Consider the following 11,203-nt stretch of genomic DNA (forward strand, 5'->3'; position numbering starts at 1 on the left):
TAGACTTTTGTCCTAACTTTTTTATTTAACGTCATATTATATCCAAATTTGGTACAAATATTTAAACAACAGATTCAAATAATTTGAGTAAAAAAATTGGAAAGTATCTTCATATTCATTAAAATTACCAAGGATTTAGAACAGCAAAAATGGCGTCACGGAGCACCCTCAAAATTGAGTAATTTTCTCATTTTCACTTTATAGCATTTACAGCTATACCTCTAATAAATGATGCTGAAACGAAATAAAATTTACATGTTTAAATAAAGTATTGCTGTATTAATTAAATTGAAACCAAGGTTATGTAATATCTCGCTCCATTTAAAAGATATCAGCTTCTTAATACATATGGACTTGATTAAAAAAGGCAAAAAACCATGACGTTGGAGGACGTCACAGAGCAGCAAGTAGCAATAAAATTTGACTTTACATTCGGGAAACTTCTTCTACAAGCTTAAAAATTCTTTATAAACCAGGATCTGTATGAAAAATAGTCTGTATATTTACAAGTATTAAATTGAAAATACGATTTTTGAGTGGTAGCGAGTTTGAATCGGACGATGGATTGTATGCAAAGAAACAGGTTAAAGTTAAAAATATTGTCAAAAGAGTTAGGAACGTCATTGAACGTGATGTGTGCTTCAATGTTGCAGAAATAATAGAGTGGCATAGTAAATTAAAGAATTTGAAAACAATAAAATTCTAATTCAAGCTATATTTGTACAATTGTTAGCAAACTAGGTGTTAAGTGTTGTGGAAATGTGTTTTGAATGGAGAAGACGCTACAAACCGTGTTTGAGATTAAAAATAAATTAGTATACTTTTGACAAATTTTCTCAGCGTTGTTTTTGACGTTACAATATTGGTTAACCGTGCTCCGTGGTAACAAAACATGTTGCTTTAAATTTTTGCCAACGTGAGTTCTATTTAATCAAATGGAATGAATCTTCACATTTTGACAAAATAAATGTTTATGTTTACGAAAATATGTTGATCTATAACCTTGTAATAATCATAAGACGATGAGAAGCATTGTCTACGTATTTTTTGAATGACCCTCGTATATATGATAGTTTAATTTATAATTTTTTAATCAATATTTTGCAATAAACACTTTTAAAATTCCATTTTCACTTACATGGAAAAAATTAAATTGCCGCACAGGTAAATTGCGGAAATGAAAACAAAATTATGTCGGAAATGAAAGAAAAAAAAAATGTCGGAAATGAAAGAAAAAAATGTCGGAAATGCTATGCAGATTTCTGGAAATGAAATGCAGCGACTTATTTAGACTCATCGATGTGTCGTCTTTCAGAGTCAAAACACTGTGTAAAGTACCTGATGAAAGTATATATTTTTATAGCTAGGCGGGGCTGTTCCACGGACCCCCTACACCATTTTAACTTCGTGATTTTAGTGATAAATCAATAAAATAGAAAACTGATTTGTTATTGTCCATTTATAAAAATAATTAATTTATGGTAAATCAAATTTATACTAAATAAGGCTATTTTTAATGCAGCGAAAGTTTAAATCGTCTGCCTTCCATACGAGGTAAACAAACAAATTAACACTTTGGTGTTAAAAGGAACAGCGTCATTGAGACATGGTGACATAATTCGTTTCTCTATAGAGGAAACGATCAGCCGTATTTTATGGTTCTTAGTAGTGTTACGACTTACGGCTTTATATGTTTAGCGGCGTAACATTGTGGGGCTCCTTAATCTGAATGTTGAACGAAAGACAACAGGATATAATTTGTTTTTAATATTTTATTAGATTTTATTCAATAAACATACAAAAATACTCTTCTTTGGCTCTGCGGTCCTCACCTGAAATAAAAACAAACCAACCACCCTTTCCAACAAATGTTAATTTATAAAACCACCCTTAAACAAACCCCTTAATAAACATGAATAGACCTTGTATCTTTAGGTCTTGAATAAAGATTGAACTAGTGATTTCTTCACTTAGTGAGTATAAATACAAAATGTCAGGTTATAGCAAACAACTAATTGTATAGGGACAGAAAGTTATGCTAATATCTCAATACAATGCGTGTAGCATTTGTTAACATTCAAAGGATGTAGCAAACAACTAATTGTATAGGGACAAAAAGTTATGCAAACATCTCAACAAAACTCAATACAATGCACCATGCATTTGTTAGTTTGTTGTTAGTAATAATGTCAGGAGTTATAAATATCAAGTTCAGGTCACTTCTCGTGCCTTAGTAAATACTACTCAACAGTAAACAATAACGATGAATTCAGATCACTACTTGTGTCTGAGTAAAATGAATGAATAACGCAATCAAACGTTGCTAACAAATTCAGGTTAATAATTACCCATCATGTCAATTTGTCTCTCTGTCTAAAACAGAACCCTTTGTGATGGGGAGACTGCCTTGTTCGGAGTTGGTCCGTCAGGTAGACCTTTTCGTGGGTGAGACCGCAGGCGTCTGACCGTTAGACGCTGGGAGCTCGTATATAAAGCCTTTACACCCGTTATGACGTCATTCACTCGATCAATGCATGAGATTTTGGCGCCATAACGTCAAATAGCTGGAAAACTTCGGATGCACTTAACTATTATACTCATCAGAGGTGTTCCGAATGTAGTTTACATCTTTTACCGCTTAGTATGAAAAGCAGAGTGTAATTGTAAGGTTTTACACTAATTATCAGTGAATGGATTTATTATTTATACAAATTATCAAAGGTTAGCACATTTAGTACTATATAAAAGCATTTGTAGACCAGTAAATGGTTTATTTACATTCCGTATTCCTCAAAACGTGGAGGAAATTCGGTACATGGTGAACAATTTGCACCCAGATCGTAATAAATTCCAAATAACATTAATCAATAATAACAGATAAATAAGAATAAATGTCAATACATATCATTCATTCAATCATTCATCTAATCATCATTTTAACGGCTCATATCACAAGAAACATCTTGTTTATTCTTATTCATAACAATAGTGGAGAATGCCAAATTCGTAACACGGCCCCCTTCTCTATTTAACATTCGTCCTCGAATGTCTATAAACATATACCATGTTACAATCTAAATTTATGTTCAATCAACAAAAACCTCAATATCTCGATCGACTAATTATCTTGAAATGCAGTCTTCGGGATATCCAAGTTAAACTGTAAGTTCACTTTATCATAAGCAAACTTTAAATTGCATTAACAAAATCAAATGTGTAAAATCACATAACATTCAATTTACAACATTCACATTTTAACAAACACGACGCACTTGTCGTATTTCTAAAACGAAAGTAGATTTCGTGACATGTATTCGTACGACTTATCAAAAGGTGTGACGTCTAATCCTCATGCTGAGAAAAGAATCGCCACTGAATTTTCACAAAGTTCGTCCAAAATACTTGCAAAAACTGGATGAAATGCAACCATGAGTAAGTAAATTTTGAATACTCGTTATGCATTACTTTGGATCTGACTGTAAGCAGGTCTATTTATGCGTTGTTTTGCAGCATTTGTGCGAGACAACAACTGCACATTTCAAATTGACAACAGTCAAAATTCTGTGAAGTATAAATACGTCAAAATAATTCAATCTGTTTCATTGCTGATCCATATTTTTTTAGGATTCCCATTATCTGAGGTACTCTCAACAACATGACATGTACGAAGAGAAAAATCAAAGGTAAGTAAAGGTAAGTTGTACAATGATATCAATCAATCATTGTGATAAAATTCATAATATGACCGCTTTTTGCATAGAATGCATAAAGTAAGTGCATGAATATAATTAGATAATATAGATCAAATATTTAAAGATCATCGACAGTATAAAAACTCAACATAAATAATCTCTTCTCATTTTCGCAAGAATATTCAAGAAAACAAAATTTCATGTGAAAGATCAGCAAATGTCAAATATTCATATTATCTAGCTACTTCAAAACCATGTTGGTTTATTCTCACCAACAGTTTCATTGTTTGTTACATTTTCAGTTTGTTTTGTAGGGATATCAAAAGGGCAGAGCAGATTTACCACAAGATTTGGTTGTAACAGAACAGTTTTCAGGTATTTTTAAGCTCTTAGTGTTGTTGTTAGGATCTTAAGTTAAACTAACAATGTAGTTTACCTCCTTGCCCATAGTCCCTGTCAGATGAATAGGTGAACTTGTTAGAGCACGCTTTAGCTTGTCAAAAGATTTGTGACAGTCTTCACCCCAAACAAATTTATGACTTAGTTCAGTCAGTTTGTGCAAGGGTCTAGCCATATCAGAAACTTTGATTGGGAAACTACTCTGAAATTCTATTAGCAATTCTCTTAATTTTTGCTTTTGTTCTTGATCAATATTTTTACAAGAATTCTCAAACACAGACTTCGAATGTTCAGGAAAATTTTCATTTGTTTTCATTTCATGTTTTGTTAAAACATTTATTGATTGGGGAGTACTTTCAATGATCCCTGAAGTATCTTCTAAATTTGCCACAACAGTCCCTTTGAAAATTTTGACACTCTTATCACCTAAGTTCATGTATCGAACAGGTACTCTATCATTTTCAACTTTTGCCAAATTCTTGGGAACTAATACACCATGTTTATCTAAAGACTTTGCCACAGGCTTTAACAAAGTAACCTTGTCATTAAATAATGGGTTTTCCACTTTAGCCGGGGCAATAAATTCACTGAGAGGGGGAATCTCTATAGTTTCAGTCAAAAATACCTTACAGCATTGCTTATTCAAAGCTTCATGTGTAAAACAAGAAACGTCTATCCCCTTTATTTTAAGTTTCATTTTGTTCAATAGAACATCACAGTTGTGGTCTTTCATGAAATCTAAACCCAAAATACATTCGTTTTGGATATTAGCCACTAAAACATTATGATTCACAGTAACATCTCCCACACATATTTTCACTAGGCATTCCCCTATGACAGCTATTTTCTCCCCAATAACAGAGGTTAGATTTACAAATGAAGGGTTCACATCTAATTTCCCCTTTAACTCTGAACTGTCTGCAAAATCGGAGCTAATAATTGTTACACTAGCTCCTGTGTCGACCATCATTGTAGTCGGAGTGTTCTCAATTTTTCCTACTACAAAAATTCCCTCGCTGCACCCCTTTACATCACCTACTCTCTCATTTCTAGGTGCATTTTCACATTTAACAATTTTCTCAACATCATTTTCTGATTTGTTGTTCTCAATATCATTTTTTGGTTTATTGTTCATCATATTTTCATTCTCAGTTACATTAACTGTATTTTGAGGACTCTTTTTAATATGCTCATTTCTTCCAGCAGGAAGAGGTCCTCTTGTTTCAACTTTGTTTAACAATGAATGGGGCCTACCCCTGCGCTTTGTCGACTTCCGCCCCCTGAATTCGACACGGGAAAGTTTCCCTGATTTGAGGATTGGAAGTGACTATTTTGAGATTGTCTATTTTGGTAAGCATTTCTTCTCTCAAAATTATTTGCATTGTATGGCTGCCTAACTTGAAACCGATTGTTCTGTCGATCATTTTGTGCATTCCTGAACCGAGGATGCACCTCGCTTGAATGAGAAAAGTTAGGTCTTGAATTAAGACCATCTTTAAGGAGTGATCTAATCTCTTTTGTAAGTGATTGGAGATCATCTCTTAAGACCCTATTTTCTTGCTTGATTGAGGCGAGGAGATTGGTATCCATTTCTGGATGTATGGCATTGACAATTTTTACCCTCTGAGCATCAGCCAGTTTGTGGGTTTCAAGTCTTATCGCCAATATCTCAGCCTCATTAATGTCTCTGGGTCTACTTTCTCTCAAGCGAAGGCGCATATCCGGATCGGGAAGTGCATCTATGAAGTGATCTAATGATAGAACATTTGTCAAGTTTGAATCGGCAGTAGGATACGCTTGCCTAGTAAGTTTCTTGATAGATTGTGCAAGTTCAGATAAAGATTCTTTGTCACCCTTGGTTCTTGTCTTTAACTTAGCTCTGAACATTTCAGATCGTTCAACTGAACCATAACGCCTATCAAGAATCTTGACTAGGGAATCATAATCTCTGCGCTGAACTTCATTAAGTTCACTTAAAAGTGCACGAGCCCCTCCCGCTAAACTGCTAGCTAGGTATAGTGACTTTGCCCTATAATTCCAACCATGTAGATCGACCAAGATTTCGAATTGGGCTAGATAATCCCCAAAATCTTCTGACCCATCAAATGTAGGTGGTTTAATAGATACAATAGGTTTGGAATTGAAAGGGGAAGGAACTCTATTTTCATTGTAATTTATCTCCCTTGCAGGGGTATCCATGTGACCAAAACTTTCCCCAGCCCCAATGATAGGAGACTGATCATGAGGACCCAGGGATTCTCTACACCCATGCACTTGATATCTGATTGCATGATCTTTGGGGGTCCCCTTTTGTTTTATCTCATCAACTTGTTCTTGTAATTGACGAGAATCTCGTCTCATGTTTGACAATTGTTCATCTATGTCTTGTCTCATGTTTAAGACTTCTTTGTTCATCATTTCTACAGCTCTTAACAAAAGTTCATTTATGTTTTCAGCCTTGTCAGAGCCTGATTTCTGTACAGGAGATGAGGTACCGGACCGTTGATACTCATCACAAGTGATGTCATCATTCAGATCGCAGGACCTGCACCCATTCTCCTCAGAAGCTTCAAATTGGCTGTTTTTATTTGACATTTTGACTTTTGTTATGGCAACACAAATTTTGTGTTTATATGTCAATGTGCTTGTCGTTGTCAATAGACTTAACAAGACTTAGTCAATATTGTGAGATCCTGATGTAGACTTTCGATCAACCAGAATAAAAGGAAGACTTTATCCCACTTCTGACACCAATTGTTACGACTTACGGCTTTATATGTTTAGCGGCGTAACATTGTGGGGCTCCTTAATCTGAATGTTGAACGAAAGACAACAGGATATAATTTGTTTTTAATATTTTATTAGATTTTATTCAATAAACATACAAAAATACTCTTCTTTGGCTCTGCGGTCCTCACCTGAAATAAAAACAAACCAACCACCCTTTCCAACAAATGTTAATTTATAAAACCACCCTTAAACAAACCCCTTAATAAACATGAATAGACCTTGTATCTTTAGGTCTTGAATAAAGATTGAACTAGTGATTTCTTCACTTAGTGAGTATAAATACAAAATGTCAGGTTATAGCAAACAACTAATTGTATAGGGACAGAAAGTTATGCTAATATCTCAATACAATGCGTGTAGCATTTGTTAACATTCAAAGGATGTAGCAAACAACTAATTGTATAGGGACAAAAAGTTATGCAAACATCTCAACAAAACTCAATACAATGCACCATGCATTTGTTAGTTTGTTGTTAGTAATAATGTCAGGAGTTATAAATATCAAGTTCAGGTCACTTCTCGTGCCTTAGTAAATACTACTCAACAGTAAACAATAACGATGAATTCAGATCACTACTTGTGTCTGAGTAAAATGAATGAATAACGCAATCAAACGTTGCTAACAAATTCAGGTTAATAATTACCCATCATGTCAATTTGTCTCTCTGTCTAAAACAGAACCCTTTGTGATGGGGAGACTGCCTTGTTCGGAGTTGGTCCGTCAGGTAGACCTTTTCGTGGGTGAGACCGCAGGCGTCTGACCGTTAGACGCTGGGAGCTCGTATATAAAGCCTTTACACCCGTTATGACGTCATTCACTCGATCAATGCATGAGATTTTGGCGCCATAACGTCAAATAGCTGGAAAACTTCGGATGCACTTAACTATTATACTCATCAGAGGTGTTCCGAATGTAGTTTACATCTTTTACCGCTTAGTATGAAAAGCAGAGTGTAATTGTAAGGTTTTACACTAATTATCAGTGAATGGATTTATTATTTATACAAATTATCAAAGGTTAGCACATTTAGTACTATATAAAAGCATTTGTAGACCAGTAAATGGTTTATTTACATTCCGTATTCCTCAAAACGTGGAGGAAATTCGGTACATGGTGAACAATTTGCACCCAGATCGTAATAAATTCCAAATAACATTAATCAATAATAACAGATAAATAAGAATAAATGTCAATACATATCATTCATTCAATCATTCATCTAATCATCATTTTAACGGCTCATATCACAAGAAACATCTTGTTTATTCTTATTCATAACAATAGTGGAGAATGCCAAATTCGTAACAGTAGAATAGAAAAAAGTCCTTGTTGTCGTGAATGTTGCAGGATAACCTCTTCGGAAATTTCTCGACCTCGGAGGTTATCCTGCAACATTCGCGAAAACGTAGACTTTATTTCTTAAATAACATAGAAACATAGGAATAAAGGGAAACTAAAGTATGCACATCAATGAAATTCCTAAATTGAAGTAGAAATTATCCATTTTTTAGCAAAGAGGAAACGTGGTCGTACGCTGCTTTAGACACGTTGACGTTATCATCCGTGCGCCATAAGCAAGACGATACAATACATAACACAACTAGAGGTACTGTGAGCAATGAGCTCACTAAATGATACCCCCCCCCCCCCGCCTCCCATATGAATATAATGGCAGTGTCCATGTTTTGCTCTAGAAAATCAAAAATATATGTCAGATCAAAAAGTAAAATAGGAGGTGCACAATGGCAATATGTAATTAAGAATCTGTGAAAGTTTCATTAAATTTCCTTCAGTGGTATGAGAGGAGTTGCGGATAAGAGATGGGTACCCCAAAGCGTAAAGACGGACGGACAGAAATACCTATTAGCCTACTATATACCCTCCCACTTTTCAAGCGGGGGGTATAAAAAATCAAAATTTGTTTATTCATCACATATCTATTTGAAATTTTCAATGTATATTGGTGAAATATGTACTATAGACTAGTGACATTTTTAGAACATGATGATGATTATATTCACTCTAGAGAACTTGTCCACGATCTTACTGGACAAACCCTCGTCGTAAATTTCGTGCGGCTGTCCTTGTGTTTGACGTCAATGGGCGGGGACTATTGAAATTGACATGGAAGGCCTCGTGTAATTATACTCCCGCTTGAAAAGTGGGAGGGTATATAATAATCGGTATGTTCGTCCGTCCGTCTGTTACGCTTTGGGGTACCCATATCTTATCCGCAACTTCTCTCATACCACTGAATGAAATTTGATGAAACTTTCAGAAAATCTTTATTACATTACAAAGTTCAAGGTCGCAAATTCTGTTTGTATGAAACACTATCATTTCCGGGCAATATTTCAGGAAGATTTTGAGCTTTTGCATTTGTAATTTTATGCCAAAACTCCCTAGGACCTCTCTCACCCCTCTCAAAGTGTCCCGCCCGTTTGTTTTACTAGTATTTATTGTATTACACGACGCTATTTTTAGCACAGGGGCATGAGGAGAATTATTACGTATAAAACAGGTTCTAGGTGGACTTTATTTTCTTATTACATCTATTAGAACTGTTTAATAAAGGTTAAATTATACACCATGCATTGTATAAAAATTTGACAATATCGAACGTGATTATATACATGTATGTGACTTCATCTTTGCAATTAATTTTCACCAATTAAAAGCGGTTCCGTGGTGTATAGGTATGTCTCTCACATGAGAGAGGTCCCGGGATCGAATCTCGGAAGATCCATTTTCTTTTCTTTTTTTTTCGAAATACTTTTTTTTTACTAAATGATAGTATTCAGCATGTGAAATTAAAAATTTATTGAGGTCTGGCTTGTACAAACTCATAAAATCATTATTACAGTGTGATAAATATTCCATATAAAAAGTATATTCTTTACATATAATAAAGAATAATCAATCAAATCTTTATATCCATATTGGCATATTTTATTTGCTTCAGTATACTTGTATACATTTAATAATTCTACAAATTCAGTCAGGGGGATCCGACCCCCCCCCCCCCCCCCGAACTGCGCATGGTTTACTTTTACCCTAAGCGGGGGGCACAGATTCTCTGAATTAGCTTGTGAAAGTTTTGTTCTGTGTGCAATCGGAACATTTTGGACAGAGTATAATGCCCTTTGGACTTGAAAAATTCCAATTATTTACAGTTTCCGTTCATTTCTTTGCAGAAGTTGCGTATATTGAAATGAAAATTTGTATACAGATTTGTCAGAAGAATATCTAGATCAAGTTCTGTTTTGAGTACGACTGGACCATTTTGGACAGAGTTATGCCCCTTTTTACTTAGAAAAAATCCAATTATTTGCAGTTTCCGTTCATTATCTTTGCAGAGGTTGTACATATTGAAATGAAATTTAGTGTAGAGATTTTTTCATACAAATATCTAGCTCAAATTCTGTTCTGGGTAAGATCAAGCTATTTTTGACAGAGTTTTGCCCTTTGGACTTAGAAAAATTCCAAATAATTTGGACATAAGTGTTTTACAAACATCTCTTGTTTTGTATTTAACTCGAGTTTAAATTTATATACCAAATATGTTTCAGTTGCATTAATCTATTTGGGAGACCAGGCTCCGTTGAATTGTGAAAGTACTGATGGTAAGTGATCGTTTTAATTATAATGATACAATTATAAAAAGGAATTAATTGGATTGACTGGATATGACGCTACCGTCTTCTGTGCAAAAATTTTGATTTTTTTCTTACACATAATTATATCTCATACCGTTATTGGAACAAAATATTGATCATGATATGCATTCCCCAGTGATGGATTTAATTTTTTCTAAAAGGGCATTAACTTTCTATGTTGACATTTTTTTTAGGAAAAGGAAAAATCACTTGTTCATACGATCATTCTGTGTGGACTTACTTGAAAATCGAACAATGTGCAGGGAGCAAAATGACTGTTTTATTTCAATGTAATCAAATACCAGTACTATCTTCTACCTTTACTATGACCTGTGTAGATCAAAGTCTTGAATGGAATGGATCACCTCCCTCGTCCTGCTCGTGTAAGTTACCGAATTTTTCAGGGATAATAGAGAGTGAAAATATCTTTCAAATGTAGTTTTCAGTTTTTCAAAATTCACTTCCAGTCGTCAGATATGTCCGATTTCCGCTTTTTTCAAAATAATTTTGTCTGAGTCATATCTCAGAAACGGTAAGAGATTAAGACACCAAATTTATATGAGTAATAGATTTTGATAAGTAGGCGAGCTCATTTGGGTTAAGATCGTCCGCCGTCGCTTCCGGTCGTCACAGGAAGTGATCTAAGAAATCGAAAATTACAACTT

General features: G+C 34.5%; 3 long non-coding RNA genes across 4 annotated transcripts; 1 reads left to right on the forward strand and 2 right to left on the reverse strand.

The window, feature by feature from the left end:
* Positions 1–1,757: 1,757 nt before the first annotated feature.
* On the reverse strand, positions 1,758–2,614 carry LOC134250626 (uncharacterized). The gene is made up of 2 exons (XR_009988545.1): positions 2,349–2,614; positions 1,758–1,832 (listed from the first exon to the last, which is right to left on the reverse strand). It is a non-coding gene; the product is annotated as an uncharacterized LOC134250626 (long non-coding RNA).
* Positions 2,615–3,323: 709 nt separating this feature from the next.
* LOC134250624 (uncharacterized) lies at positions 3,324–6,983 on the forward strand. 2 transcript variants are annotated; one of them, XR_009988542.1, is made up of 5 exons: positions 3,324–3,432; positions 3,625–3,693; positions 4,007–4,067; positions 5,295–5,441; positions 6,548–6,983. It is a non-coding gene; the product is annotated as an uncharacterized LOC134250624 (long non-coding RNA). The 2 variants fall into 2 exon arrangements; XR_009988543.1 differs by having other exon boundaries at positions 3,625–3,683.
* LOC134250625 (uncharacterized) lies at positions 6,935–7,791 on the reverse strand. Its single transcript, XR_009988544.1, has 2 exons — positions 7,526–7,791; positions 6,935–7,009 (listed from the first exon to the last, which is right to left on the reverse strand). It is a non-coding gene; the product is annotated as an uncharacterized LOC134250625 (long non-coding RNA).
* Between the last annotated feature and the right edge of the window lie 3,412 nt (positions 7,792–11,203).

Source organism: Saccostrea cucullata, unplaced genomic scaffold (genome assembly GCF_032062105.1).
Source record: "Saccostrea cucullata isolate Sc308-1 unplaced genomic scaffold, CSIRO_AGI_Scuc_v1 ctg4657, whole genome shotgun sequence".
Classification (NCBI taxonomy): Eukaryota; Metazoa; Mollusca; class Bivalvia; order Ostreida; family Ostreidae; genus Saccostrea; species Saccostrea cuccullata.